General features: G+C 35.5%; 1 long non-coding RNA gene across 2 annotated transcripts in view; it reads right to left on the reverse strand.

Moving 5' to 3' along the window:
* The window catches only part of LOC129524068 (uncharacterized), a 28,455-nt gene extending 20,780 nt beyond the window's left edge, over nucleotides 1–7,675 (reverse strand). Inside the window, exon 1 of one of the 2 annotated variants that reach the window (XR_008667726.2) lies at nucleotides 7,589–7,675. This is a non-coding gene — a long non-coding RNA (uncharacterized lncRNA). The remainder of the gene's footprint in view (nucleotides 1–7,588) is intronic. The other variant, XR_010134892.1, reaches the window with a different exon arrangement.
* Between the last annotated feature and the right edge of the window lie 1,887 nt (nucleotides 7,676–9,562).

Raw genomic sequence — 9,562 nt, forward strand, 5'->3', positions numbered from 1 at the left:
TTACAAACTGTAAGAGAAAAAGAAATAATTTATAAGACAAATAGAAAATGATTAACAATATGAAAGGAACAAAACCTCTCATAGTAATAATAGCCTTGCACATAAACGGATTAAGTGCTCCACTTAAAATATATAAATTGGCTGAACAAAATTTAAAAAAAAACATAATTCCACTCTATGCTGCTTACAAAACTCATCTTACCGGTAGGGACACTTTTAGACTGAAAGTAAAGGGGTGAAAAATATATTTCATGCAAATGGAGACCAAAAGTGAGCAGGACAAGCTTATATCAGATAAAACAGACTTTAAGTTAAAAAAAAAAAGACAAAGAAGGTCATTATATAATGATAACAATATCAATTCAGCTAAAGGCTATAACAATTCTAAATATATATGCATCCAACACTGAAGCACTCAGATTCATAAAACAAGTATTACTAGAACTGAAGAGAGAGAGAGACATCAATACAAAATAGTATTTCAACACCCCATTTACAGCATGAGACAGTTCATCTAGACAGAAAATTAGCAAAGAAACATTGGTTTTAAACTGGGCTTTAGACAAATGGATCTAACAAACATACACCATTCTACCCAAAAAGTGCATAATATACATTATTTTCATCAGCACATGGAACATTTTCTAAGACAGACCGTATCTTAAGCCACAAAATAAGTCTCAACAAATGTAAAAAACCAAAACCATATCAAGTATCTTCTCCGATCACAACATGAAAACACTAAGAATACCCAGAGGAACATTGGAAACTATAGAAATACCTGGAAAGTAAACAACATGCTCCTGAATGACTATTGGACCTACAAAGAGATTTAGGTGAATTTTTTTTTTAATTGGAAACAAACAGAAATGGAAACACAACAAACAAAACTTCTGGGATACAGCAAAAACAGTGCTAAGAAAGAAGTTTATAACATTAAATGCCTACATCAAAAATGTAGAAAGATTAAAAACTAACCATCTATATACCTACATAACAAACCAGCACATTTTGCACATGTATCCCAGAACTTAAAGTAAAATAAAAATAAAAAACTAACCATCTAATGATGCACTTCAAGGAACAAACCAAACCCAAAATTAGCAGAAGTGAAATAATGATCAGAACAGAACTAGATAGAGGCAACAACAACAAAAACAGTACAAGGGATCAACAAAAAGAAAAGTTGGTTCTTCAAAAAATAAACAAAATAAACTGCTAGCTAAACTAACCAAGTAAAGAAGTGAACAGATCAAAGTAAACAAAATCAGAAATGAAAAAGGAGATGTTACAACTCCTACCACAGAAACACAAAAGATCTTATGAACAACTCTATGCTCACAAACTAGAAAACCTAGAGGATAAACTCTTGGAAGCATACTACCTCCCAAGATTGAATCAGGAAGAAATAGAAAACCTGAACAGATCAATAATGAACAGAGAGATTTAATCAGTAATAAAAAATCTCTCAACATAGAAAATCTCAGGATCAGGTAGATTTACAGCCAAATTCTACCAAATGTACAAAGAAGAAGTAATACGAGTCCTCCTAAAACTTTTCCAGAATGTCCAGGAGGAGGAAACTTTTCCTAACTCGTGCTATGATGCCAGTATCACCCTGATACCTAAACCAGACAAGAACACAAGAAGAAAAGAAACTATTTTATCTCTGATGACCATAGATATAAAAATCCTCAACAAAATAGCAATCCTGTCAACAGCACATTAAAAAAAACATATATACTATGGTCAATGAGGTTTTATACCAGGGAAGTAAGGATGGTTTAACACACATAAGTCAATAAATGTGATACTTCACATAAACAGAATCAAGGACAATAACCATATGATCATGTCAGTAGATTCAGAAAAAGAATTTGATAAAATTCAACATCTCCTCGTGATAAAAACCCTTAGCAAACTAGGCATAGAAGAAACATATCTCAAAATAATACGGGTAATGTAAAACAACCCCACCACTAACATCATACTCATTGGGGAAAAGTTGAACGCATTTTCTCTATGGGCTGAAAAAAGACAAAGATGGTTGCTTTCACCACTCCTATTCAACATAGTGCTAAAAGTCCTAGCCAGAGCAATCACGTAAGAGAAAGAAATAAATGGCATCCAAATTGTAAAAGGGGAAGTCAAATTCTTCTTCTTTGTTGATGATATGATCTTATATCTAGAAAAACCTAAAGTCTTCACCAAATAACTCTTTGGTTTGCAAAATGAATTCAGTAAAGTTGCCGAATACAAAATCAATGTACAAAAATCAGTAGTGTGTATATATACCAGTAACAGCCTAGCTAGAAAGAAATCAATAAGGCAATCACGTTTATAATATCTACAAAAAATACCTAGGAGTAAACAACCATGAAAGATCTCTACAAAAAAAACCTATAAAAATGATTAAAGAGATTATATATGACACAAAAAAATGGAAAAACATCCTTTGCTCATGGATTGGAAATAACGTTAAAATGACCCTACTGGCCAGGCACGGTGGCTCATGCCTATAATCCCAGCACTTTGGAAGGCTGAGACAGGCAGATCATCTGAAGTCAGGAGTTTAAGACCAGCCTGGCCAACATGATGAAACCACGTCGCTACTAAAAATACAAAAATTAGCCGGGCCTGGTGGCATGTGCCTGTAATCCCAGCTACTCGGGAGGCTGAGGCAGTAGAATTGCTTGAACCTGGGAGGCAGAGGTTGCAGTGAGCCAAGATCGCATCACTGCACTCCAGCCTGGGTGACAGAGTGAGACTCGTTCTTCAAAAGTAAATAAATAACCATACTGCCCTACAGATTAAATGCAATCCCTATCAAAATACCAATGTCATTTTTCAAAGAATTAGAAAAAAATTCTGAAATTCATATGGAACCAAAAAAGAGCTTGATCAGCCAAAGCAATCCTGAACAAAAAGAACACAGCTGGAGGCCTCACATTACTTGACTTTAAATTATATTACAAGGCTAAAGTAACAAAAAAGCATGGTACTGTTATAAACATAGACATATAGATCAATGGAACACAATAGAAAACTCAGAAATCAAGCCACATATTTACAGCCAACTGATCTTCGACAAAGCTGATAATAACATATACTGGGGAAAGGAAATCTTCTTCAATAAATTATGCTGGGAAATTTGAATAGCTATATGCAGATGAATGAAACTAGACCCCTATCTCTCACCGTATGCAAAAATCAACCCAAGATGAATTAAAGACTTAAATGTAAAACCTGAAACTATATGTATGAGAAGAAAACCTAGGGAAAAGCCTTGTAGACTATGGGCTAGGCAAAGCATTTATGACTAAGACTTCAAAAGCATAGGCAACAGAAAAAAAAATAGTGAAATGGGGCTACATTAAACTAAAAGCTGCTGCACCACAAAAGAAATAATTAACAGAGTGAGGAGACAACTTGCTGAATAGGAGAAAGTATTTGCGAACTATTTGTGTAACAGGGAACTAATATCCAGAATATAAAAGAACTTAATTCAACAGCAGCAACAACAAATCATAATAATAATCCCACTAAAAATCGGGCAAAGGACACGAATAGACTCTTTCCAAAAGAAGACCTACAGATGGTCAACAGGCATATGAAATATGCTCAGCATCCCTAATCATCAGAGAAATGTAAGTGAAAACCACAATGGAATATCATCTTACCCCAGTCAAAATGTCTGTTATCAAAAGGACAAAAAATAACAGATGATGATGAAAATATAGAGAAAAGAAAACTCTAATACACTGTTGGTGGACATGTAAATTAGTACAGCTCCTTTGAACAACCATATAGAGATTTCTCAAAGAACTAAAAATAGAAGTACCATTCATTCTAGTAATCCCACTACTGGGTATCTACCCAAAGGAAAAGAAATCAATGCATCGAAATAATACCTACACTCATGTTTATCACAACACTCTTCACAATAGCAACGATATGGAATCAACCTAAATGTTCATCAACAGATGAATGGATATAGAAAATATGGCATATATATCCATGGAATATTATTCGGCCATAAGAAAGAACAAAATCATGTCTTTTTCAACAACATGGATGGAAATTGAGGTTATTAACTGAAATGAAACAAGCCAGACACAGAAAGACAAATATTGCATGTTCTCACCCATAAGTGGGTGCCATAAAATGTGTTCACATTTGTGCAGAGAGTTGAATGACAGATAATGGAGACTTTGAAGGGTGAGGGGGCGGAAGGAGGGAGGATGATGAGAAATTAGTTAGTACTATGTACATTACTTGGTGATGGATTCCCTAAAAGCCTTGACCGCCATGAAAATCTACACATGGCCAGGTGCCAGTGGCTCATGCCTGTAATCCCAGCATTTTGGGAGGCTAAGGCAGGTGATCACAAGGTCAAGAGATGGAGACCATCCTGGCCAACACGGTGAAACCCCGTCTCTACTAAAAATACAAAAATTAGCTGGGTGTGGTAGTACCTGCCTGTAATCTCAGCTACTCGGGAGGCTGAGGCAGGAGAATCACTTGAACCGGGAGGCGGAGGTTGCAGTGAGCCGAGATCGTGCCACTGCACTACAGCCTGGTGACAGAGCAAGACTCATCTCAAAAAAAAAAAAAAAAAAAAAAAAAGAAAAAAACCTACGCATTTAACAAAATTGCACATGTACGTCATAAATTTGTATGAATAAAAAATTCTTCCCTAACTCCCTATTGCTCCATACCTTTTTTTGTTTTGTTTTGAGATAGAGTTTCACTTTGTGGCCCAGGCTGGAATTCAGTGGTGTGATCTCAACTCATTACAACCTCCACCTCCCAGGTTCAAGCAATTCTCCTGCCTCAGCCTCCCAGATAGCTGGGACTACAGGCACCCACCACCATGCCCAGCTAATTTTTTGTATTTTTAGTAGAAACGGGGTTTCACCATGTTGGTCAGGTTGGTCTTGAACTCCTGATCTCAAGTGATCTGCCTGCCCCAGCCTCCCAAAGTGCTGGGATTACAGGCATGAGCCACCACGCCCAGCCTCCATACTTTTCTATAAGTCTCTATCACACTATATTTGGAATTAAATTGGGTAGGAAAGTAGGGCATGTGTCTCTGCTACTAGACTCTGAGTCCCTTGAGTACCTTAAGTCCCTCACACAAGACATGGCACAGTAAAATTTAATAAATATTTACAGTATATTTTAAGAAAAGAATCGGGGTATGTAGGCCATGAGTATTTCTTTTGAGTTATTAGATATCATTCTCAGAATAATAACATTATTTTATTATTTTTATTTCACATATATATAAGATAACTGTGTCACAGAGTAGTCAGGTCTTCCTCTTTTGCCCAGGCCGGAGTGCAATGACCCAGTCATGGTACACTGCAGCCTGGACCTCAAAGGCTCAGGCAGTCCTCTCACCTCAGCCTGTGAGTAGCTAGGGACTGCAGGTGTGTGCCACCATGCCAAGCTAATTTTTTTGATTTTTACTAGGAATGAAATCTCACTATGTTGCCCAGGCTGGTCTCCAAGTCCTGAGCTCAAGTGATCCTCCCACCTCGGCCTCCCAAAGTGCTGGGATTACAGGCATGAGCCACCGTCTCCTGCTAGAACGATGATATTGGAGAGGATAGAAAGCAGTCAGGATCACCATTTCTCTTGCTCCCTCTCCTCCTACTCTTAGACTTTGGTCATTATGGTTCCTGCCAAATGTACTTTCTATATCGTTAGTCTTTAATATTCCTGAAGTTATTTGTACTGTTCTTGGATAAACATATGCTCTATATTACATACTAGATTTGATTATACTGACAGAGTTCAAAATATTATAAGCTTAGGTGCTCTTGGATTATTGACCAAGGTGATCAAATGGTAAAGGGCAATATTCACTGACTACTTGCTATATACACAACATCATTCTAAGTCTTTTGCATGTATTATTTCATTGAATCCATTCAAAAATTCCAGATATATGATATTATTAGCTTCATTTTATAGATGAACAAATTTAGGCAAAGAGATGTTAAGGAACTTGTCTGAAGTTGCCGTCTTAGTAAGCAGAGGACCAGGATTTGAATGCGGGCAGCTGGCATCAGAACTCACATTGTTACACTATTGCTGCTCAGTAAGTCTTGAAAGCCCACAAAGCAGGACTAGACTGCAAGAAACTGAGGAGGCAGCAGGCCGGTGAAGAGTTTCTAAATGGAGGGAAGGACAAAACAATCTGCCCTTGAGTTGTAGATTGGTCACTGGAGAGAGAAGAAAAAGAGAGATACTTCGAGACATAAGATCAAAAACCATCTGGAGAGCCAGAAGGGGAAACACCAGCAGGGAACAAAGTGTTTCCAGTATTGGGAACATATGAGTAAACCATCAGATAAGCATGGGAAGTCAGCCTGCGAAGTCAGGAGGGCTACCTCAAGAGAGAAAGGCAACAGCTTGTTATGGTTTCCTAGAGCCTACATGTATATCTAGTCTCAGTGAGCAGGGAAATTGTATTTAATGTCTGACATGTTTAAGTTCAGTCTGAACAAAATATCTCATTCCAGCATTGAAGATTGCAGACCTAAATGTCATTCAATGTGAAATAACAAACATGTATTTTTCCTTGTTATACTTCTAATTCCAGTAATGTACCTTCTTCCTTTAAGCTCTATGCTTCCTAAATTGCACCTTCTTTGAAACAGCTCATGCTAAGATTTGAAGGTTGCTGCATCAGTTAAAGGTGTCCCTAAGCATCTGATGGATAAAGGAGGACAGTAGAAACCTCAAACAAAACTGCTGCCAATAATCAGAGGATATAAAACAATAAAACATGTATAGCGTTCTTCCAAACATCAAGGAGGCTTCTTTTGTCTTTAAAGCTGTAGTGTACACAAGATACAAAATGTAACCTCCCAAAAGAAGAAAATTTAGGTCTCTGGAAACTATATGGGAGGTCAGCAGAAAAGGGAATCATTTCTCCTCAGGCACTGCAATGACTGGAAACAGTTTATGAGGAAAATACATTTTAATCTTTTCCCTGACATTTAGTAATTGAGTATGTATACAGTAGCTGCACACACACACACACACACAGGCACAGCTTAATTTACACGGAGCTATTTTACAGTATATAATAGGACCATAGCCCTTCCAAAGGTCAGATTAATTAAAAGGTGTATTCATGGATTTTCAGAGAATTGCCTTACATAATATTATTAGTGTCATCAATATCACTTGAAATGCTGTAGAACATAACGCAGGATATACAATTAACTTTGCATTAAGATTTGAAGTGAGACGAGCACTGCCTGTGAATATCATCCCTCAATTTGTAAATCACCAGAGCGTGGTGACAATTTGGCTTGACTACAACTATGCCTGAATGAAGTACTTTTCCTTTTGAGAAAAAAGGAATCTACGAGCATGAGGACTCCCTTTTCTCCTTTTAGTTTATTTTTTTAAGTCATTTATTAATTTTCCCTTTGGTAAAAATAATTCCAGAGTTTGCCTTTTCTTTTTTCTTTTGAGGGGAAGGGGTAACTTTACAGGCAGTTTCCTTAGTCATTCTAGGCAGCCAGCCAATGAAATATAGACTAAACAACACAGAGGATATTAATTTTACCTCACTATACATGCACACAGCTAGTGATGCATAAAGTCTTCATTCCAAGACTGACATTAAAAGGGTTGTGCAACTGCCTAGATTCCAATGTCACTAACGGTTTTCTGAGGGAGTTGGAAAGAGATAAGAGAGAGACCTCGGGGAACAATTTTAAAGTGGCTCAATAGCGATCGCAGAGCCAAATCATACCTACATCAATGTGGTGCAGAGAATCTCTTAGAATTTTTAATGCTGAATTAGAGCAAAGAAACTTCAAGTATGAACCTAAAAAGAAATCAAAATGTATTTCACAGATATATTAAGAGTTTTCTGGCAATAGAGAAGCTGTGTAAAAAGAAGAATTAGAAAATCAAACTTCTTATTGAAGTATGACATATATATAGAAATATTCACACATCAAAAGTCTAGAACATGATAAATGTTTACAGCATGAATATACTCATGCAAACAATTCTGAGCTCAAGAAACAACATCACCTATACCCCAGAAGACATGCCCACACCCCCATTTAGTCACTATCTTCTCTCAGCGTAATTCATATCCTGACCTCTAATATCATTAGTTTAGATTAGTTTTGCTCATAAACATTACATAAATGGACAATTCCGTGTAAATTCTTTTGGGATTGATTTTCTTTATTCTGCATTTTATTTGTTACTTGAGTGTAGTTGTAGTTCATTCACTCTCACACAGAGAGAGTATTTTTAATGTGTGAATACACCTCAATTGATTCGTTCTACTATTGAGGGTATTTGGATAAAAATATTATATATTTTACATATCACTGAGTCTGATTTAGGACTTTTATAACTATATTAATGAGAGGGACTAGTCTGAAATTTCAGTTTCTTTAAAGATTATCCTGGGTTTATAAAAATTGCTAGAAAGTATTTCCTCTGTTTTCTTTCTCTGGAAGATTTTGTGTAAAATTGGTATTATTCTTAATTTTTTGGAAGAATTAACTAGTACAAATAGTTTCATCTTCATTTGTTTTAGGAAGGTTTTCAATGACAGAATCAAAAAATTTAGCATACATTGCAATATAATATTATATTGATTATCTTGTATTTATTATTAATAAATATATAATACAATTAGTAATTGTATATCAATATATACAATATAAATGTGTATTTAATGTAATTTACATTTAAATATATATAGTATCAGTTTCACAAAGTTGTGTTTTTTAAGGGATTTGTCAATTTAATCCAAATTATCAAATTCAATGGCTAAAATTATTAATAGTAGTCCTTTGTTACAAATAATGATGTTGCTTTTTTCATTTCTGATGTTGGTATTTTATGTTGTCTTTGTGTCTTATTTATTTTTGCCAAGTATTTATATGTTTTATTAATCATTTTAGTCAAAGGCTTTGCTGGGTTTTTTTATTACACATTTGTTTTGATTTCATTAATTCCCATTCTTATTGCTATTATTTAAAAATTATTTTGGTTTAATTTTGTTATGACTTTGTTAAAAGAAAAACTTTAGACAAATTGAATTTAGCAGAGTTTATTTTAGCAAAGAAACATTCATGAATTTTGCAGCACCCTGAACTAATAAAGGCTCAGGGAGCACCACCCAGCAATGTGGGCAGCCAGTATTTATAGGCAGGAAAAGAGTGACGTACAGAAATAGCTCAATTGGTCACAGCTTGACATTTGCCTTATTTGAACACGTATGAGCAATTTGCAGCTGTGATTGGCTGAAAGCTCACCTACTGTGATTCTCAAAGCGTCAGTTACTTGTTACAAGAATATACTCTCAAGTTAGACTGCAGTTTATTTACAAATTATATTAGGATACAGTTCACTGCAAACAGAGGCAGATTTGGGCCAAATTTAATTTGATTTAACAACGTTTTGAGATAAAAACATATTTATCATTTAATTTTAGTATTTATTCTTCCACAATATTTTCATTCTGTGATTATATATTACCCTCTGTGTGTTACTTTTAAAGCATATCACA

Source organism: Gorilla gorilla, chromosome 7 (assembly GCF_029281585.2).
Source record: "Gorilla gorilla gorilla isolate KB3781 chromosome 7, NHGRI_mGorGor1-v2.1_pri, whole genome shotgun sequence".
NCBI classification, from domain to species: domain Eukaryota; kingdom Metazoa; phylum Chordata; class Mammalia; order Primates; family Hominidae; genus Gorilla; species Gorilla gorilla.